Source organism: Xyrauchen texanus, unplaced genomic scaffold (assembly GCF_025860055.1).
Source record: "Xyrauchen texanus isolate HMW12.3.18 unplaced genomic scaffold, RBS_HiC_50CHRs HiC_scaffold_593, whole genome shotgun sequence".
In the NCBI taxonomy this organism is placed as follows: Eukaryota; Metazoa; Chordata; class Actinopteri; order Cypriniformes; family Catostomidae; genus Xyrauchen; species Xyrauchen texanus.
In genome coordinates this window covers 1-19,861 of record NW_026266570.1, presented here as the reverse complement: position 1 = coordinate 19,861, position 19,861 = coordinate 1, and the positions used below count along the sequence as shown (strand labels likewise).

Sequence of the window (19,861 nt, the reverse complement as noted above, 5' to 3'; positions counted from 1 at the left end):
TTCCATTTCTAACTTTTATTTTTTATTGTCACAGTGTTGCAATGTTATGATACATTGGTTTTTATGATGATATGCAAAATACACATCCCATTTGTCTGATCGGCCTTTTGAGTGTCAGGTTTTACTTCCCTTCTGATACAACTGTTGCGGTTCATATCAAGACAAGAACTAAAGTGTAACATTAACAGAAATATAATGTGATCTTTTATGATATACATTGTGTTGGAAATGCTTCTGTCCATTTTTAATAGATCAGGGTCAAGAAATTCCTTTGAAACAAAATATTTGTCCTATTTCCACATTTAAGAAGGTCAACCAGCCCATCTGCATTTGCACTTCAAACTGTTGCAGTTTAAATTCCACTTAACTTATAAAAAGAAAGCAGAATCTGCCCCTCCCTTTCCTATGAATTGCTGCTATGCATGCATACAGGATAACCATTAACATTTTACAGCAGCCATACACAAATAAACACGAATCTTCTCCAGCCTATTTCAAGCAGACTGAATGGCCTTTTAACGACCACCTTGTTGGTTGCGCAAAAAGATTCTAATATTTGTATTTATAGAAACAATTTAACTTCCAGGTTGTTCTACATATTCAATGTATGCAGGGCAAAGGTTAATCTTTAGGTATAGTTCACTCAAAAATAAAAATGATCTCATCATTTACTCAGCCTCATGCCATCCGAGATGTGTATGACTTTCTTTCTTCTGCTGAAAACTAAGAGTTTTTTGAAGAATATTTCAGCTCTGTAGGTCCATACAATGCAAGAGAATGGTGGCCAGAACTTTGAAGGTTCATAAAATACATAATGGCAACATAAAAGTAACCCATACAACTCCAGTTGTTAAATCATATCTTCAGAAGCGATATGATAGGTGTGGGTGAGAAAAGGATTAGTATTTGTATTTTCTTTTTTTTTTTTTTTACTATAAATTCTCCTCCCTGCCCAGAAGGTGGCAATATACACAAATCATGAGAATCACCAGAAATAAAGGAAGAATGTGAAAGAAGAGATTGATTGTTAAAAAAGGGCTTAAATATTTATCTGTTTTTAACCCACACATCATATAGTTTCCGAGTCATATGGATTACTTTTATGCTGCCTTTATGTGCTTTTTGGATCTTCAAAGTTCTGGTCACCATTTACTTGCATTGTATGGACCTACAGAGCAGAAATATTATTTTAAAAATCTTCGTTTGTGTTCTGCAGATGAAAGAAAGTCACGCATCTGGGATGGCATGAGGGTGAGTAAATGATCAAATGAATGAGAATTTTCATTTTGGGTGAACTATCCCTATAACTTCTCTTCTGTTTGGTCTGGAAAGTGCTGGAGAACAAGTTGGCCAGTGAACTCAAGCAAGTCATGGGCATCCAGAAACAAGAGTATTAGGAATGGGTGATGAAGCTTCATCGGAACCTACAGAACCCCAAAAACAGCATGATCAAGTGAGTAAAGGAGAGTGAGATTGGTAAAGACAAAGTAAGCATCAGTTTGTGGGTACGTCTATTTATTGTCATTAGATTATACATCTTTGTCTCTCTATCAGCATGCAAGTGCAACATGACTGACATATTCTTGGATTAACATCTTCTGTTGTTCTGAAAACATTTCTATCATAACTCAAATCTGAGGGCAGTGGTTGGTTTTTAGGAACATTAGAGGATGCCTATCAAGGAAAGATGTCCTGCTTATGTAAATCATTAAGCAAGCATGAAACATGGCAGTTTTTTGCTTGCTTTGCAAGTCACTCACTCCTTTGACACAAGAGATGTGCTGTTGGCAGAGCAGAGTTGATGAATGGATATGTAGTTTTAGATATGTGAAAGAAAAGAGAGACAGAGGAGCGTAAAGCTGCCCACACGGCAGCAGCATCTTCGAAGACGTTGGCACAGATTTTCTGAAGCATTTGGTTTTGATTCAGGAAATCCTGTCCATAAATATTTGATTTTGTTTGGCAGAATTCAGTAGTGTTGTATCAAATGAACATTTTGAATTGCTCAGTGACTGGGGAACACGTCTTCCTTTTGATCATAATATGATTGTGATATTTAGCAGTTGCTTAAAGACATAGTTTGCCCAAAAATGAAAACTCTGTCATAATTTCCTCACCCTCATGTCGTTCTAGTCAATAAAGAAAAAACGTAATCTTTTCCTTTTTGAAGATTAAAGCTTCAGTCGAAAATATTTCACAAAACTTCTTTATATCTATTGTGTTCCGCAGAAGAAAGTAAGTCATAGGGGTTGGGAACAACTTGAGGGAGAGTGATGATGGGAAATGATGACAGAATATTTTTTTTAGGGTTAACTACTGATTAAATTATTTACTATCATTGGTGAATCAAATTAGATGAAGTTCCAGTTTGAATCAATCAAATTTTATTTTGACGTATTAACACCATCTACCACATGAGTGAATAGTGTTACAGTTGACTTGTAGCAAAACATCTGTATTTATCATTGTGATTGATTTGGTACGCGTCAAAGTTGATCCAGTTATTTCTGTTAAAGTAAGGAGGTCATCGTGCAGTCCGGTCAGCTGGGGGAGACGCAGGGGCTCGGCTCTACGAGGAGCAGCGACAGCTGGAGGGAGCTTCACCATCCACTTAAGTATGACGTCTCCAGGGAAACAGCGGCCGCTACAAAACTAACTCGCTAAACACAGGTTTAAATGCTCCAGCGCAGTAATTTACACCCACTCCTAGTGTGTTTTCAGTCTCTCTCTCTCAAGCTCATTATAAGCACAATGTTTTGTGCCTACTTGTACTGTAAGCATCAACAGGCTTTTATAGGGTTGAAGTATAGAACAATTAAGTGTGGCAGATGCTGATTAAGGTTAAAATCATAGATGTCATAAATAAATAAAAAATTATGGATAAATTATAGCTACCAATGTGTCTTTTAGGGGCTCATCTGAAGACCATGCACAATCTGCAGCTGGTGCGATCTGACGTGTTTTTTATCTCAACAAATTAAAAATTTGAAACAAGATAAGCAAAATTCTTATCCACTTTGGCAAATAGTTTTTTCTTTTTTTTAAGCGTAAAACAAACAAAATGTGTTGTATGAGGTTTATGCTTAATATGCCAATGGGGTAAGAAAAATAAACCTAATTCAAGATATATTGTCTAAAAACAAGTCTCATTATCTTGTTTTGCCTCTCAAGTAACTGTAGAAGTAACTGATTAAACTGTAAAATAAGACAATAAATACTGAATATTTTAGCAATAAACTAATAATAATAATAATAAAAAGAAAACGCAAGGTTTTTTATTTTGTGTGGATTACACTAATATATTTACTGTAAATGTGTCTGACACTAGACTTTGCCACAGTGTCCCAAGAATGCACCGACTTTCACTTCTACAGAGTGGATGAGCATCTTGAAATTGTCCAGCAGGTGGTGCTGTATGCACGAGCACAGCGCAACTACAAAACAGAGAGAGCAGCCCGGTGAGTGACACAACAACTGCGTGTGTTTGTGCCCATCCAAAACCAGCACCTCTGCATTGCACCATCAGATATCCAACTTCAGTCCTTCCGCAAGGAAGTGTTCAGTTTCATTCGACTGAGGCTTGCTACAATGAAACGCGATACACATTTTTTCAAGATGTTTTGCCAGATAGTGGAATGCACTGGTTTTGCATTTTGCTAATATAGATCTCATTAACATTGGGACATTTTTAGGTTTTTGTCACATATGTGTGTGATCAAACGTATACAAATATATAAATAAAATTTTAGCCTATCAAGGACCTGTCTAGATCAAAAGTAAGAAATTCTATTTTGCAAAATAAAAAAAGAAGTTTGTTTTGCGAGTTTTTACATTGTGACAATTAAGCATATCCCCCAACAATTCACATTAGTGTAATTTATAATAAAAAATTTAAAAAAATTCCCATCAATGCAATGTGAAGAAAAATATATTGTTTAAATTGTTGCATATTAATACATCATGATAGAATTTGATTTACTACCTTTAACCCTTTAAGCTCTGAAGGTGTTTTTAAACATGTGTGTTTCAGTGGCATGCCCAAACTTAAAGGCTTATAACTCTATAAAAAAACAAAGAAGGTCAATTGTTTAATGATATAGATTATGATAAATGATGAGACTCTCAGCCTAAGAAACTGCTGAAAAATAATAAATAAATAAAAAAAACTTAAGCCAAAAATTAACTTTTTTGCTTATTTATTTATTAATTTATTTTTGTGACATTTATATATCTCAGAGTGCAAATAAGGTAGCTCCAAAAACTGCTTTTGTTATGTTCCTAATCATGTCACCTGAGTAAAATTTTGTGTTGATACAACAAAGCAACCAAAGTTTGTATTTTCTGAATCCTAATAAGATTAGTTTAGCGTTCCACGACTCTGGACAACGTACTGCATAATTTCCATCTGATCCAGAAAAGCTAACGTGCTAACGTGTTTTTAGCCAGATAGCGCATTATGTGCACATTGTGCTTTGTGTGGATTATCTAATGATCTATGCATCCGAATATGTTGTGTGTAGCCTTGTTTTAATAGGAATCCCCTTCTCAATATTTTATGTTCTGTTTATTTTTCGTAAAGTTATAAGCGAAAATGCGGGTTATAAGCAACACCAGTTTATATGTTATATGTATGTCAAACACATATACTTGGCTATTACTCGTTATATTTTTGTCTGTGAGTAAAACAAATAGGCTTGTTGTATTCTACTATTTAAGAGCTTTCCAACGACAAATGACACATGGCTATTTGATGTTTTTCCCTAATACAATATTATGTACAGTGCAACATTTGTAATCAATTATTAAATGGAACACTTCTGATTTTTCTGCAAAGTTTCTAAGCACTTGTTCAGTTTTGGTCATAATGCCTACATGCATTGTAAAGTATAGCTTCTAAGCTTAAAAACGATACCTATTTTATGTTAGTCGAGACTGTAGTCTTAATATTTGAATGATAATTTTTGTATTGGCGGGCCCCGTGCTTAAAAGATTAATGTATGTTTGTTAATCTATGCTAATGTGCGTCGATTAAAAATTTTAATCAATGAGCGTGTTTACATGCGATCTTACACTGATTATGCTTAACAAGCCAAAAATTTGTAAAGTCATGAAAAAGCTGATTTAAAAAAAAAATTATCAGTTTATGGGCATGCATGTAAATGCACTCATTGTGTACGGACAAGATGATTTTCATTACTGTATGACTGTAATAATAATCAAATGAGAATAATCTTTGAGAATAATGAGAATTACAAACACATTACAGCAAAACCCAATTTATGTTCACTTCTTGAATTTGTTTTAAATAGATGCCCAGAAATGGAGGCAAAAAATAAGATCATAGACAAAGACTCTTCCAATATCCTCCCAGGTAATTAAATAATTTCCATATGCCTGGCACTCTTTCAGCATAATTACTATTTGTTTGCACATCTAATACTACAGCACTTTCTCTTCAGGTGAATTTTTCATCACTTGCCACTCAAACTTGTCAGAGGTTCATATTGTGTTCCACCTCTGTTTGGATGATAATGTGCACTCTGGAATCATCACAGCCATTATGGGCCTGAGGAACATCCTGAAGGTCTGCTGCACCCATGACATCACCACCATCGCCACCCCACTGCTGCTGGTGCATGACATGTCTGAGGTAAGAAAGAGATTACGATCAGTTATCAAAACCAATAATCATCTCATAAAGTACATGGTGTGTTCAAAAATCCAGCTGAACCTCAACACTTCTATTATTGGAATCTATATAATTCTACATTCTAAGGGTGTCTCAGAGCATTTTACTGCCAACTGCAATCATTTAAATGCTTTTGGGGAAATGTTAGAGAGTTTGGCATTTACATTAGCATTTGGTTCTAGAACATGCAAACAAAAAAGCCAAATGCTTAAGATTAATCTATTGCAATCTATTCCAAAACATTTGAACTATATACTTGTTCCAGTTTTATACTATATAAATCACCGAGATCATATTCTTGCCCCATTCTGATGGTTGATGTGAACATTAACTGAATGTCCTGATCCACATGATTGGCTGATTAGATAATCACATGAAGAAGTAGATGTACAGGTGTTCCTAATAAAGTGGCAAGTGAGTGTATTTAGCCATTTATAGCCAAATTACAATGCACAGTGACCATACACTGCACTTGTGTTGACTCTGACATGCGTGGTGTCATTACAATGGCAACATGACTTAGATGCAGAATTTCATTTATGCAGAACCAAAGCATAAATCTAGCTAACACTATTCTTTTACTGCTCTCCAAGAACTTGTATTTCCTTCAAGAATGCAAATCTAGTTTCTTTTCCACTACCCTTGAGAAGTATGTTTCATTCTGGCTGAGATTTGCATTGCTCAAATAGGTGCAGCTCTCTTAGACTTTGTAATTTATAAACAAGCCAGAGTGTGTGATCTGGGTTGTGTTAATGTATGGAAATGATCATATCCTATTATGCAATGTAATGCACCATTTCCTCTTAAAAGCATTTATTTACATTTATGTGCTCATCTTTAGTCATTATTCATCTAAAAGACAGATCAAAACATATTATGTAACATTATGACCAAAACATCAAAACCATCCTGATTATAATTTCACTTTTGGCTCATTCAGTAGATTCTTGTGGTGCTGCTATATACCACATTTTGGGAGCATATGAAACCAGATTAATTAGTGTTCTCCACCCAAAGTGTACAGGCCGTTTTTTTCCTAACTTGCTCAACCTCAAAACTCTGTCGTCTGATTTTGAAATGGTCTATTCTGGACCAGACTGTCTGGACAGACCAGTGTAGTCTTAATTTAAAGAAAGCCTCAATGACAGCCTCTCTGACCACTGACTGATGTTGGGGAGTGTTCAGGAAATGTTTTCATATGTTCAGGAGAGGTGTGTTCTTCCAGCCAAAGGAGCTAAGTCCAGTAAAGTTCTTGCACACTTTGAATATATGCTGCTCTACAAGGAATGATTTGAATACCTTCCTGGTATTCCAGATTGTTAGAGAATATCTCAGTCCTCTGTATAGGAGATGACCTTTCCCTGGTGTCTTAAACGAGCTGAGCTTGTCTTCAAGTGTGTGAAAGGTGAGCAAGCAAAAAGGTCAAATATAGAAAGTGCAAACACTGTCATTGTAGCTCTGGGGTTTTGTTAATAAAGAGGAACATGCCAGTCACAAGGTTCTGTAGAATTTTAGCACTAAATGTTTTACATTGTTTGTTGCTGTGCATTATTTTAGTGTCATGTGGTTTGAAAATGGGTTAACTCTATTACTGGTCCTTATAGAAGCGTAATACTGGGTTGCAAGATATTGTATCAATTAAAAAAGGCACATTTTGGATTATCGATGAGTTAAGACCAACTGAATACTTTACCCTGTTTGTTACAAATGTCTGAATCTTCTTTGGCATTTTCAGATTTTATGATACAAATCCGTGTTCATTTAGAGGGCTAGCTAGTCTCCACATTTTGATACCTCAGCTTGATGTTCCCGCTTGCTTGTGAAATCGGCGGGGTTTGTCACATTTGCACCAGGGTGGCGTATTAAGGGCAGGTTTTAGGACAACGCTGCACGCTATTGGCCCGATGGGGGGAATGCAGAATGATTTTTGTCTTGCGACTTGATAGCCCTGGTTCGCACTGGCCTTATAGTTGAAAAACTGTTCACCATTTATTTACCAGTTTGGTCACTGCAATAAAGGGTTACTAAAATGTTTTACTTAGTTCAAAGTTATGAATCAAACAACAATCCAGGAATGTTTGTTACAATGTAATCATTGTAATAAACATAAGCTATATAGAGTAAGTACACAGCGTGTGGGTAATGTCTAGACAAAAATGTGGTTTTAGGGAATTTTTTTTAAAAGGTGCTTAAGGATAAAACAAGCAGGTGTGAAAATAAGTCCCTGGAGACTGAGCATGTGCCAAATGACAGGCACTATTGTTTGAGAATACAAACTGAATAATAAAGACCATAAATGCACTATTTTTTTTAATGCAATGACTGTTTTTCCCTAAACAGACATGTGGCACCAATATGTTTGTGCACCTCTGTCTTACTGATCTTTCTTAGAGTATCTCAGAAGAGATATTCTCAAGTGGTTTTATTGTCGTTCAACCATATACAGTTAGTAAAGTACACAGTGAAATGAGACAACGTTCCTCCAGGACCATGGTGCTACATAAAACAACATAGGACAAACACAGAACCACATTCTACCAACTGAGCAACATACTGCCTCAGATCTTCAGAGTCACCTCGACGCTCACGCTAACATCAAAAAGCTGATGGAGCCACACATACACAGGAACATTGACCCAAAGCAACCCTTGTGCTCACAACACTTTAACTGCCAATCACAGTACAATGTAAAAATGGAAGAAATAGACACATGTGGCTCCATTTGGGTTTCTTTAGACTACCACAAAGGTGGAACCCTTTGGAGAACCTCTAGCCATCTTTTCCAATTGAGCAGCTTTATGAGGTGGAACCCATAGATTCCTACAAGAACTCTGTAGTAACCCCATAATAAAGGTAAGGCACTTCAAATATATATTGAAGTTCTATGAGTAGTCCCTAAAAAGGGTGCCTAGATGTTCTCCAGAAGGTTTCGCCAGTGTGGCAATCTTAGGAACTCCAAATGGTGCCATTTTACAGTAATCATTTTCAGAAATTATGAAGAAGAAATTCGATCAGTAAGCTGTTTTGAAATGCACTGTCATGTGTTCTACACAAGCCTGTCAGAAGAGACTACAAACCATGTCCTGATTATTACAATAATGAATATTCACCTAAATTCATAGATTTGTACATCTTTGTACATCTGGAAAGTAGGACGTGCCAATAAGACAAGCTGTGTGTGAATGCTGCATTGCAGTCAACCACCTTCAGCGTCCTGTCGTCTTTCTCCCACAAACACCAGATAGCGCTGTTCTGAAGTGCACACTCATTTCTCATTAGAGGAAGTTTGAGGTAACCAAAGCTGCTGATTCCACATGTCAAATGAAACCAACCGTACAAGCATTATAAGTGATTAACCATGTGTTTGTATATTAGGTGCCAGTTGTAAGCCCTGGCATGTATGCAGCTATATTTAAACTGTGTAATCTTCAAAATCGGGGCCATTACTTACATTTCTTGAAGCCTGAAAGCAGTTTCAACAGTTTTTAAATAGGAAATGTAAGACCTTTGTTTAAAATGTTTACCCTGTTTATCTTTTATTTCTAAAAGCGGCTTACTGAAGATATCTACATAGTGTTGATTGGGTTAGTGGGGAATTATTGATATCCAGTTGTTTTGTAGGATTTATTTTTTATAATGCCTTTAAAAAAGAAAATCTGCATGTTAACTACTTTCTATTTTGTGGAATTCTACCTAATGAGGATATTACCATACAAAGTAGAAAAGTAGGGCTAATCTGAGGGTTAAAGAATTTGCATCAGTAGTAGCCTTTTGTCTGAGACCACTGACATGGTAATCACCCATGTTCGTTACTAATATCAATTAGAGATGGGCATTTTGAGTACTTTTGTACTGGAGTACTCTAACACATAAAAACACGAGTAATTAATTACTTGAAATTTAAAATTTAAGTTAACCTTCAACATTTGAACCTGTTATTCTTATAAGAAAAATAGCACTATGCATAAACAACAACATCTATATTAAAAAATGACAGCAACAACAACATAAATTGGACACACATAGAAACATACATTCGAAGTCTTCTGAAATTATCTAACCACTTTAAATAGTTAAAATGTTATTTTTGGGTAAACTATTCTTTTAACAATATCATGCATCTGCAGCACCAACCAATTCAGTGTAGTTGAAATGACAAGATTTTGGTGAAAGAAGCAGTTTCATTGTTATCCTTGGCAGGCAAAAACACAAAGGAAAATCAAATTGCAATATTAGAGTAGTGTTTTTTTAATAGTCGAATATTTAAAGCTGAATGAGTACTTGATTAATCGATTACTCATGCACATCCCTAATGTCAATGCCATGCAAATACAGTGCACTTTATTAATTCAACTCTGAATTGTATTATTTGGTAATGTAATGATACTGATTTGTTAGTTTAGTCCCACTGCAGGTCTGTTAGCGATATTATACATAATACATATGTAATAACCCATTTATAACTATTCACATTCACCAAAGAGTGAGTTGTGTGATTAATGTGTTTAACGGAAATCTAATTAGCTCTAGTAGAATTTACTTCAATTTACAGGTAAAAAGAAGAAAAAAAATTCAGAGGTCAATCATTTGGCTTTAGCCTGCATGGTTTTCTTATATGCTTTTCTAATTATCTAGCAATTGATTTGATATATTGATTGAGTCAATCTGAGTGGATCACATCTGATCACAGTTCATGAAATGATGACAAAAGTTCTATAAGTTCCTGCTGTCCCTAACAAAGTTAACTTATCCCCTTATGTCCCAGAAGTCTCGCTGTCATTGGTGTTCAATTCTTGAGGTTGTGCAAAGGAAATGTGTCACCAAATGTCTCACATTCTTGGTATCAGTTAGTGGTGGAATCTGGTCTCCGGTTACCCATGCCTGGGTTAGGGGACTTGCTCAGCAGCACGACCTCCCCCTCTTTGCTTGCTGTTTTAACGTCACAGATCTGCTCTCTTTAGCCATCTCAGCCTTTCCCAAACTGTTATTTATTCAACCTGGCCGAAAGATTGAACCGTTCCCTTATAGACTGCCCTCTCCAATTTAAGTGATGAGTGCAGGATATGTTCGATTTAATTAGAGCTTTTCATCTGCAAACTATATACATGTGTCATCAATGCACAATGGCAAATGATAATTGGAAACTGACTCTCCTTATGATTATGTTGTCAAAAGAAGATGACACTCAATTAAATAACATAGTTGTCCTCTGATATGTGACTTCAACACAATATTAGCTAGGCCTCATGGAATCTGATTGTAGCACAGTCTGTTCAGTATGCCTGCGTGTCAGTAAATAGCTTGGTCAACATGAAGATGTATGCTAAATGTCATCCTTGGTTCTCTCAACTGGTCAATTAAATGTACAGTTGAAGTCAGAAGTTTACAAGTCATTAAAAAAATTTTTTAACCACTCCACAGATTTCATATTAACAAACTATAGTTTTGGCAAGTCGTTTAGGACATCTACTTTGTGCATGGCATGAGTCATTTTTCCAACAATTGTTTACAGACAGATACTTTTAATTGACTATGGCTATGTCTACATTAATCCGGATACATTTGAAAACTGCGTTTTTCATTTCAAAACGCTCTCCGTCCACACTAACTTTTTTCAAGTGTTTTCCAAAGGTTGCTCGTCCACACTGAAACGTATGAAAATGCTTAAATCGTGTCACTTCGCATGTGGAAAATCCCCGCTGCATGTACGGTCTGAAACGCAATTGTCCTCGTGTTCCGTCGCCGGACACCAATTCCGAGTAAACTTCCCTTCGCCTTTGAAGGAGTACAATGTGAAGGTTGTACAAAGTGACATTTATTTTTTTAACAACGCTATCAAAGTGAGTGTCAGGCACAACAGCGCCGCTATAACACAGACTGCCATCTTGATTGTTTTGGTTGGATAGATCACATGACTAAAAATACATCATCGTTTTCCAAAGCATCCATTTTCACAGTCCACACTACAACGCAAAAACTGCGTTTTCAAATGTATCCACTTTGGAGTGCGTTTTCAAAAGGCTGTGTTTTTGCGGACAAAAACGCCATCTCAGTGTGGACGGAAGGCCAAAATGGAGAGAAAAAGATGCGTTTTCAAACAAAAACATATTAGTGTGGACTAGGCCTCAATCACAATTCCAGTGGGTCAGAAGTTTACATTCACCAAGTTAACTATGCCTTTAAGCAGCTTGGAAAATTCCAGAAAATGATGTCAAGTCTTTAGGTAATTAACCAATTAGCTTCTGATTGGAGTCATCGGAGGTGTACCTGTGGATGTATTTTAAGGCCTACAATCAAACTCAGTGCCTCTTTGCTTGACATCATGGGAAAATCTAAAGAAATCCTCAGAAAATAAAATTGTGGACCAATTTCCAAATGCCTGAAGGTACCACATTCATCTTCAATATTACGCAAGTATAAACACCATGGGACCATGCAGCCATCATAGTGCTCAGGAAGGAGACGTATTCTGTCTCCTAGAGATGAACATAGTTTGGTGCAAAAAGTGCAAATCAATCCCAGAACAACAGCAAAGGATATTTGTAAGTAAAGTATCTATATCCACAGTAAAACAAGTCCAATATTGGCATAACCTGAAAGGCTGCTCAGCAAGGAAGAAGCCACTGCCCCAAGACCACCATAAAAAGCAACATCTCAAGACATCAGCCAAGAAGATAAAGCTCCTATATACTAACAAAGTTTATGTAAACGTCTGATCCACTGGGAATGTGATGAAAGTAAATTAAAACAAAAAAAATTCTCTCTACTATTATTCTGACATTTCAACTTTCAACTGTAGCTATGTATATTTCAAATTTGTACTTGGATCATCTTATCACTGTTGAGCATGTTACCGCAGAGACATAGAATGTGTGGAGGCTTCACGCTATTCTCCCTGGCATCCACGCACAACTCACCACGTGCCCCAACTAGAGCGAACCACATTATAGCGACCACAAGGAGGTTACCTCTTGTGACTCTACCGTCCCTAGCAACCATGCCAATTTGCTTGATTAGGAGACCTGGCTGGAGTCACTCAGCACACCCTGGATTCAAACTCACGACTCCAGGGGTGGTAGGCAGTATCTTTACTCGCTGAGCTACCCAGGCCCCTTTTATCTATTTTTTTAGGCAATGTATTTTCTTTGATTCACAAGTTGGCAACAATCCAAGCACACATTTTGAAATAAATGAATAGTAGCCTAAAACTGCAGTGAGTAAACATTTGGGAGTATATATGACATTATATGGATTGATTTGTGTTTACACACCAAATTTTCCAATTTAATAGAAGGCAAAGATGTACGAATTATTTTGGTACTAAACAAGAGGTAATATTAGAAATAGGAATATTCTGAGTTCAATATAAATTAAGCTCAAACGACAGCATTTGTGGCCAAATGTTGATTACCACCAAATTAATTCCAGCTCGTCCCTGCTTTTTAAAAAAAGTTAATTCTACTGTTAAAACTTGTGTATTATTTGAGCTGTAAAGTTGTTTACATCGTCGTTTTTCGACGTCGGGATTACACGGTTTACGTCATCATGACAATGAAGTTGTAAGGTTTTGGAGTCTATAACATCACACACATACACACTATCGATTCACACTAAAACATGTTAACACGCATGTAGATTATGTCTTGTGGCAATACTTTTGAAATTTTATTTTAACGATTATGATTTGGCCCCATTCACTTCCATTGTAAGTGCCTAACTAGAACCCAGATTTTTCATTGTTAAAGAAAAGGTGGGAGAATTCGAAATACATGTTTGTGGTAATCAACATTATGCAACAAGTGCTGTCGATTCATCTACACCTACCGGGTCCGTGCAGTTATTCTTGCCTTTTCCCAGATAATTTCAGCACGTCACTGTGTCCTTCCCACAAAGTTGGGAAACAGCGGAGCGTCCGCGAGAGCGAACGGACACACGAGAGCCGCGTCTGAAGGTAAGATCAGCTTGTACTCTTCTGTGTACACATTTTCATTTTCCCTTAGGAGCATTGCTCTGTTTAAATGTTGGAATTGAGCTGTGAGCGGTTTCAGAATAATGAGCAACAAACAAGACCAAAAATAGCTTCCGCTTCCTTCACAATACGCTCGCGACTCTTAAATTAACCAATGAGGAAAAAAGCAAACATGTAAGTACCGTTATATTTATACAAACAGTGACGGAATGTTCACAGTTTTCTTGCTATGTTGGACTTATGACTTTTTCCAGTGATGCCTGTAACATAACCTCACAACTCTTTCTTATTGGGAAAGTTTAACTTACGACGCATGACCAGACTTTACCATTTAAACACTCAAAATGAATTTACTCTTCCTTTCTTTTATTTCTATCTCATGCCAAGTGCCAGGGTGGCAACAACTGCTTACCTATTAGAATCGCCTGATTTCCATTCATCCATTTACAGCTGAAGCATTTCTAATGCTGTAAAATGTTGTGAGACCCCCGCTGTTTTGACACATGGCTGTGGGGGAGGTAAATATTAAAGCATTTCGAGACTTTAGTTAGTTTTTGCCTCGTGCTTTGGCTGTGTCTTAGAAGTTGAAAAGCCGAGGAGCCTACGTAGACAGCAGTTTTGGGCATCAATCAGTTCTGTTATAAAGTTTCCTAATCGAGTACGTCAGCATTATAATTTCTAATTCAAAAGTTCGAATTTTACCTGCACGAAATGAAGCTGCGAATGTGTTTATATTCGGTCACATTTCCATTCACCGGCGCAGTTATTATGAGTCACAGCTTGACAATATTTATGGGGAGTCTAGACAAGCATTTATTAATAGCAGTCTCGTTTGACATTGTTTGCCTGAAACGATTTAATAAACAGAAATGACGCATTTGAAGAGTGGAGTGTGCCTCAAGTTCCAGTCAAACAAATATTAAACATAATTTACTACTATTTTTTTATTAAATGTATATTTTTATAAGATATTTGGCCCATATGGGGAAAAAAATCACAATTTTAGTTTGGTTAAGCAGAAAGGTGCTTTAGGGCTTGAGATACAGCACTAATAGGGCTCATCTGCTACTTTCTTGAGACATGTTTTAAGCCCGAAATTCCCTTGCCAGACCAGCTGTACTCAGCTTGCCTAATACTACACAACAGCGGATCAGATCACACAACCCCTAGAGCCTCTTAAGCCAGTCAAATTGTTTTGTTTTCTTAATTACACATGCTTTCTGCCCTCCAGATTGCATATACTATGTGTAAGCACCTTTACCAGCCTATAACAGGATGTTTGGTTTCAGCATGTGAGCATTTTTGAGTTGCTTTCCAAACCCATCTGAAGATTTGAAGAATGGACTGGTCGTTTTTTCCGTGAAATTACAATAAATAGATACTGAAGCGTTCAAACTTAAAAAGGGACACCAAAGCTTCATAAAAGTATAATGAATGTGGCCCATAAGACTTCACTACTAAATCTTGCAGGACTGAAGAAAGTAAGTCATAAAGGGTTTGAAATGGCATAAGATTGAGTAAATAATTACACAATTTTCATTTTTGGGTGAATTATTCCTTTAAGTAATAATTTATTTTTGTCAAAAGTCATGAAACCTCATTATGATCTACTGTGAATATAGAGGTAGTGATGTGTCAGGGTGGTCGACTAATTGACTACACTCAATTAGTGGGGTCAACTATTAACATTGATATATTTAGTGGTGGTGATTTGTTTTATCCCCGATTTGGAATGCCCAAATCCCAATGCGCTCTTAAGTCCTTGTGGTGGTATAGTGACTCGCTTCAATCCGTTTCTTCAAAGACATAGTGCGTGTGGAGGCTTCACGCTATTCTCCACGGCATCCATGCACAACTCACCACGCAGAACACACTGAGAGCAAGAACCACATTGTAGCGACCACGAGGTTACCCCATGTGACTCTACCCTGCCTAGCAACAAGACCAGTTTGGTTGCTTAGGGGCTGGAATCACTCAACACACCCTGGAATCGAACACACCCTCGCGATTCCAGGGGTGGTAGTCAGCGTCTTTACTCTCTGAGCTACCCAGGCCCCCCTAGTGGTGGTGGTTTAATGGGTTACACAATTATCAAATTAATGGAGAGACGTGTTTTTGCATGATGATAGCTTGCTCTGCTTAACAGTGAATAACAGTCAGCACAGTAAAACCCTCTGCAAGAAGTTCATCTCTTTAATACTTTAGGCTTAATCTTTTTTATGCACTTACAGCAAAACACAGCATCATCAACACATTTCAAGGGTGGTGATATGCGCGCAAAGCGATCATATGTGTTCCGCAACTGCTTTCAGGTTCTTGAATAGTGTATTGTGTGTGAGTAAGGGAAGCAGGTGGACTTTCTGGAGCCCTCCTAGGATAAGATGGTGCCCCCCTAGCGAGTTGGTGCCCTACGCAGACTGCGTAGTCTGCTTATAGGGGGCGGCGTTACTGCAGTCAGATATTAAATCCTCTGCTTTGAGTAATGTTCCAATATTTGTAAGGTGTTATGCAGAGATTAAAGTCCTTAGCTGATTCTGTCTGACACCGCATAAACAAATAGTTACAGTAAAAAAGGTTTAAACTATTTGATGTAGTGAATGTTTAAATGTGTACCTACAATATTATCTTGCAGCACTACGCTTGTGTATGCACAGCAAGGATCCCCCTGAAGGATCCCCTGTATTATTGAATCATTCTGTGTTCAGGATGCGCATAAATAGTTTTATCTCGCTTTGTATTATAGCCTTTCTTATTTCTTACATTGATAGTTTTGTGCAGTAAGATGGTATAGTTATTTAGCTTTTTATTGTTGTTGAAAAATTGTTAGGCAGAATGTTGAAGTGCTGCACTTAGTGTCCGTATATCCCTCTGAAACGTGTCTGATTGGGGTCACGTGAACATAACAGAGCCTAATTAAACATTATTATTCTTAACTCAGACTAGTCATTCAAACAACCGACCAACTAGTTGATTATGAAAACTGATAGTTTTGCACATCCCTATAAAGAGGTCTGATAAACAAGATTCAGCTCAGATAAACAAGATTATAAGCTTTTTATTTTCTTGCTCTGCTTAAGTTAAAATCGTACACTTCCTCAAAGCCATGTTGTTTGAGCTATTTCAGAGAAAATCCAAACAGAATGTCTGGGATTTTGGCATTAAAAGAAAAAGATGGCCACAACTGAGAGTTTTTATTTGAAAGGAACAATATTATTTGTTGGACATTTGTGGGATTTCTGCATATTTAGCTCTTCAAGGTATACTCAGTTGCTCTTACCAGTTACTCCATACCAGTTTCTCCATACTTGCTCAACAGACACAAAATGGTTGACATCTGGAATTTGTCTAATTGAGATGCTGTAACTCACCATAAGCACTGACTGGTTTTATAAACTTCTTTGGTGTCAAATTCTCGGTAAAAGACACAGAAGCATTCCACAAAACCTCCTGTGGTTTCAAGGTCAGAGTTTTCACTGCTAACCTGCCAGCTGCCTTAAGGTAAATTATGTCTGCAGGTCTCTACCAAAGGGCCAAGTTTTCAGAATATAGTTTTGGAAAGTCACCGGGAGGGGAGGGGAGGGGAGGGGAGGGGGGGGGGGGTGTCACTACATGATGCAGTGCCCACCCTTGCCCACCCATAGACATGCCACCACGTCTTCCTTCTTGGCTTGCTTTATTCCTTTAAGTAGTTAATTCATTTCATGTTTTTTGGACTCAATGTCAGTAAATAAAATATATATATACACATGTCCCCCCCAAAAAAACAGCCTGATCTCAGGAACATTACATGGGCATGGCAACATTTTAGTAAAATGAAATTACTAGCTTCCTTACAGGTTTTGCTGCAGTTTCTTAGTGAAATGTCCAGCGGGGAGCATCAAAAACGTGTGAAATGGTGTTGTAATCAGGAAAGGTTTTTAAGGTAAATATTAGATTTAGGTTATAATGGTTATAATTTATATTAGGTTTAAATGAGTAAAATTTACCTCCCTAACAAGGTAATACAATATTAAAAAAAGTAATGTGACTGAATAACTTGATCATAACTGAACTAACCAGCGAACCAATCATCGCATCTGAAATGTTGTTCTGGTCATCTTGAAATAACGGTGTCTAGAAAACTAAAAGCCTGCAAAGAGAACAAATAAGTCAAATACAAACTTTAACTGTGCCAAAGAGGAGGTTAATTGACACGTTTGAAAAATAAATGTTAGATCCGCACAGCAAACACATATGGAGGAACGCAAGGAGGAACACTCCTCTTTGGCACGGTATTCCCAGAACTTTGTGGCACGCTGTCACTCCCAGACATAAGACTAGGAATGTGACGGTATCAAATTTTCATGTCACGATAATTGCTGAAGCTTTTATCACGGTAAATGGTATCATCATGGTATTGAATAACATTATAAAAACTAGTTGAACCATAAACAAACTTTATTGTTGTTCTCTGAATAACAGTTTTAATTACTTTTTCAATACCAAATTGGCCTTTCAGTTAACAGATAACAAATAACTTGGAAAAGAACACTGAACATTTAAAAAAAAAAACTACCATCAACACCATAGATACATAGCCAAATATAACATTAAGTTGATGTCTTCATATTTAAATGGTCATTATGCCATGGGGCTACTGATCATTACAAATCAGTACAGACCTTGTCTTGCACGTTAATGTAAGGCTAGACTAATTTTATTGAACCAGCTACTATGCTACAACAATAGTATGTTTTTTCTGAATAGCAAGCCTGTTGCTAATACATAGGTAGGCACTAGCTACAAATTTGATAACTGCAAGATCACTCACAATATATGGCAACGTATGAATGCGTGGCATTCCAACTTGAAATTAATATTAAAATCATCATTGTGCCACATTACCATTATTAAATACAGGATTTTGTGTTATCTGATTCCAACTGTATTTTAGCGTTTCTGTGTAGCTAGCTGAGTTTTAACGAACTACTCTTCGGCCACTTGAAAGCAAGCTACATGTTCAGTACAGTTCAGTTTCTTTGTTGTCTTATTTGTCACTTATATAGTTTTCTCTTAGTGTTGTCTCTCAGTTTTCAAAAACAGTTTGTAAAAATGAGCAGAACTGTCACAACTTTTATCTCGCTGAATTGCAAGGGATGATTGTCCTGTATATGAACTAACATGTCAACATGTTCCCGTGTTTCGCTGCCATTTTTCTCCCAAATATTTCACACTAAGTAACCCATCTCCAACCAACAATTCCTCTCCGTTTTTGGAACCCAAAATACTTCCACACTTCTAATTAAACCCTATTAGAATGTGGATAAAGGGTCCTTCAGCCACTTTTCTCATTCATGCCGCTTTGTTTACATCAGAATGTGCATGTGTCATTTGTGCCGTGTTCACGCAGTGTTGTTAATCTTGATTGAATTCTAAATAATCGAAACAATTTGTCCAAAAGGTTCTCTGGAATTATTTACGGTATTCTGAAGTGCCCACAATAAAAATATTGTTAATTTCCATGATATACCGTATAACCAGAGACCGTCACATGCCTACATAAAACAAGTTCTTCTAGAGTGTTTGGTCTGCGTGCTCTAAACCGTGAGTATTTTATTAATAAAAGAGTCACGGTGGCTACAATCCCAGGGCACTTCTCGTAAACATTTAGAATATGGGAAAACTGTGTTTTACTGTCAATCAACCAACTGTTTATTTTATGTGGTCATTACGAACTTAAATTACAAAGGTATTTGTAGAAAGAATATTTTTAGCACCCTCTGTAAAGACACTATTTAGTGTAGTCACAACAACTGACAGAAAAATGTACTGCCATTTTGTGTGTAATTGAGCATATTCCCTGTAAATCCCTGTCAACAACACACTGGTAATAGTCACAAGGATAAATAAGGGACCATAATGCCTTGCCTGGTAACATGGTAGCTATTTCCTATTATACTTAAAGGGACTGTTCACCCAAAAATGAATATTTTGTCATCATTTGTTCATCCTCATGGTGTTTTAAACCACTATGAGTTTATTTTCTACACACACCAAGCACTCTATTAGGAATACTATGATCCTAATACAGTGCCCAACGTGGTGCTTTGCTGTTGTAGCCCATCCGCCTCGAGGTTCGATGTGTTGTGCATTCTGAGATGCTATTCTGCTCACTACAATTGTACAGAGTGGTTATCTGAGTTACCATAACCTTTCTGTCAGCT

The 19,861-nt window shown here is 37.0% G+C and overlaps 1 long non-coding RNA gene across 1 annotated transcript; it reads left to right on the top strand.

Annotated features, from left to right (window-relative positions):
• The first annotated feature begins 1,140 nt into the window (after nt 1-1,140).
• LOC127642396 (uncharacterized) lies at nt 1,141-5,325 on the top strand. The gene is made up of 5 exons (XR_007970350.1): nt 1,141-1,251; nt 1,333-1,453; nt 2,517-2,615; nt 3,329-3,458; nt 5,310-5,325. It is a non-coding gene; the product is annotated as an uncharacterized LOC127642396 (long non-coding RNA).
• The last annotated feature ends 14,536 nt before the right edge of the window (nt 5,326-19,861 follow it).